Here is a 2,978-nt window from a genome sequence, read left to right on the forward strand (position 1 = left end):
CTGAGAAAATATGATATTCATTTCCATATAGTGTCTGTACAAGTTTGTATTTCCACCAGCAGTGAAGGAGTGTTCCTCTTATTCCGCATTCTCACCAACATATGTTGTCACTTGTGTTAATTGATCTTTGCCATTTTGACAGGTACAAGATGTCATCTCAGTAGTTTTGATTTTCATTTACCTGAGCTAAAGATTTTAAAATTTCTTTCAAGTATTTCTCATCCATTTAAGTTTCCTCTGTTGAGAATACTGTTTAGATCTGCATGCCGTTTTTATTTTATTTTATTTTTATTTTTTAATAACTATGTAAAATAACTATCAGAAAGTTTAATATCTTTATTCAGATTCAACTGCAGGAGGATAATCTTTTGAGAGGAAACCCCAAATCTTTTACTGAGCAATTCCGTGTAGTCCAAGGTTTATAATCCCGATGAGATTCTTCTATCTGAAGCTTCTTATGCATTCAGGTATTTTGCATGATGCCTGATGTGGTGGGTGATGAAGGTTGCAATGAAGTAGCAGCTATGATCATAACCCTCCTGTAGCCTATAAACAACAGGGATTTTCTTCTCTGTGCAGGCAGCTATGAAGTTATCAGGGAGTAACTGTCCATTTGTAAAAAACTTGTCATCCTTTCCTTGATCAATTAATATGTCAATCTGGGAACCTGAAGAGGACCTCACGAGACAGGTCGCATCGTACACCTTCCATTTACTTTCATCTGGTCCCAAATATCCATTAAAAACTTTTTGCCCCAAGAACAGAGCACTGGGTTGCAAAATGGAGCAAATGCTGATACAGATTTGCATTTTCCAGGATTTTTCAAAGCACAAATCAGAGCTCCGTGGCCTCCGGTGGAGTGACCAAAAATAGACATCCTCTGTGGGTCCACTGGGAAATTGGCATTTATGAGTTGTGGAAGCTCCTCAGTTATGTAAGAGTACATTCTGTAATTTGTTTTCCTTTTTCTTCAGTGGCATTCACGTAGAAGCCCACACCAGTGCCAAAGTCCCAGCTGTCATCTTCTCCTTTAATGTTGCAGCCACCGGGACTGGTATCTGGAGCAATGACAACAAGGCCGTGTTCTGAGGCAGCTTGCTGAAAGCCAGACTTGGTTATGAAATTTTGTTCTGTGCAAGTTAAACCAGACAGCCAGTAGAGTGCAGGACACTGCCCTCTCTGCCCGTGGAGGCAGGTAGACAGCAAGTCTCATTGCACATTTCAGCTCAACACTGTCATGTTCAAAGACCTTCTGGAGCCCCCTGAAGCACCTGTTGCTGGAAATCTGCCTCAGTGCCATTCTCCTTCTGTTAAGTTGCTACTTGTTCTTTCTGTCTACACCGAAGGGCAGTGGATCTCGGGGAGAGTCAGCTCTGGGGGCTGGGGGGAGACCCTGTACCCTGTTTTTAATTGAATTATTTGGTTTTAATTTTGATACCTTCTTTTTTGAGTACTTTATATAATTTGGATATTAGTCCTCTACTGAATATTTTACCATTCTGTAGACTACCACTTTGTCCAACTGACTATGTCCTTTGCCTTACAGAGGCTTTTCAGCTTCATGTGGTCCCATTTATTTATTATCGATCTTAGGGTCAGCACTTTTGGTGTTCTGTTCAGGATAAAGTCAAGGCTTTTCTCTCCTTTCTCTCCTATCAGATTCAGTGTGCCAGGTCTTATGTCAAGGTCTGTAATCTATTTGAACTTGAATACTGTGTGAGAAGATAGCTGTTGATCTACTTGCATTCTTCTATATGTAGCCCTGCAGTTTGACCAGCGCCATTTGCTGAAGATCCTGTCTATCTTTCCAGTTTATATTTATGACTTTATAAAAAAATCAGGTTTACATAGGTGTTTGGATTTATGCCTGGGTTTCAATCCAATTCCGCCAATGAACATGTCTGTTTTAATGCCAATACCACACAGGATTTTCTTATTATAGCACTGTAGTACAGCTTGAAATAGGGAATATTGAGACCTCCTGCTGTTTTTTCATTGTTCAAGATTGTTTTAGCTGTGCCATGTTTTGTTTTTCAACATGAAGTTGAGAATTGTTCTTTTAAGTTCTGTTAAGAATTGTGTTCGAATTTTGATGGGGATTGCTTTTGATAGGATGGCCACTTTTATTGTGTTAATCCTACTGATCCATGTGCATGAGAGTTATTTCCATCTTCTGATAACTTTTTCAATTCCTTTCATTAAAGACTTGAAGATTTTATCACTTTCACTTAATTGGTTAGAGTTATGCCTAAGGGAGTTTATATTGTTTGAGGTTACTGTGAAAGGTGTTGTTTCTCTATTTTTTTCTTAGTCTGAATGTTATTTGTATAAAAGAGGGCTACTGATTTTTTGTGAGTTAATTTTGATTCCAGCTACTTTGGTGGAAGTGTTTATCAGCTGTAAGAGTTCCCCAGTGGAATTTTTAGAATCACATATGTATACCTATCACATCATCGGCAAATAACAATGCTTTGACTACTTTCTTTCCAATTTGTAGCCCCTTGATCTCCAGTTGACTTATTGTTTTAGCTAGCTAAGACCTCAAGCACTACATTAAATACATATGTAGAGAGTGGGCAATCTTGTCTTATTTCTAATTTATTAGTACTACTTTGAGTTTCTCTCCATTTAATTTGATGTTGGCTATAGGCTTACTGTGAACTGCCATTATTAAGTTTAGGTATATCTCTTGTATTCCTATTATCTCCAGGACTTTTATCATGAAGGGGTATTATATTTTGTCAAAGACCATTATTGAAAATAATGAGATAACCATATGTTTTATTCTCTTTCTTTCAGTTTGTTTATATTGAAGACTACATTTATTGACTTTTGTCTCTACATCTGTGGGATTGAAATCTACTTAATCATGATAAATGATCTTTTTCATGTGTTCTTAGATTCAGTTTGCTCATATTTTATTGCATATTTTTGTATACATGTTCATCAGGAAAATTAGTCTGTAATGCTCTTTCTCC

General features: G+C 37.3%; 1 pseudogene; it reads right to left on the reverse strand.

Annotated features, from left to right (window-relative positions):
* Nucleotides 1–455: 455 nt before the first annotated feature.
* Nucleotides 456–1,300, reverse strand: LOC119810573 (annotated as a pseudogene).
* Between the last annotated feature and the right edge of the window lie 1,678 nt (nucleotides 1,301–2,978).

Source organism: Arvicola amphibius, chromosome 3 (assembly GCF_903992535.2).
Source record: "Arvicola amphibius chromosome 3, mArvAmp1.2, whole genome shotgun sequence".
Lineage (NCBI taxonomy): Eukaryota > Metazoa > Chordata > Mammalia > Rodentia > Cricetidae > Arvicola > Arvicola amphibius.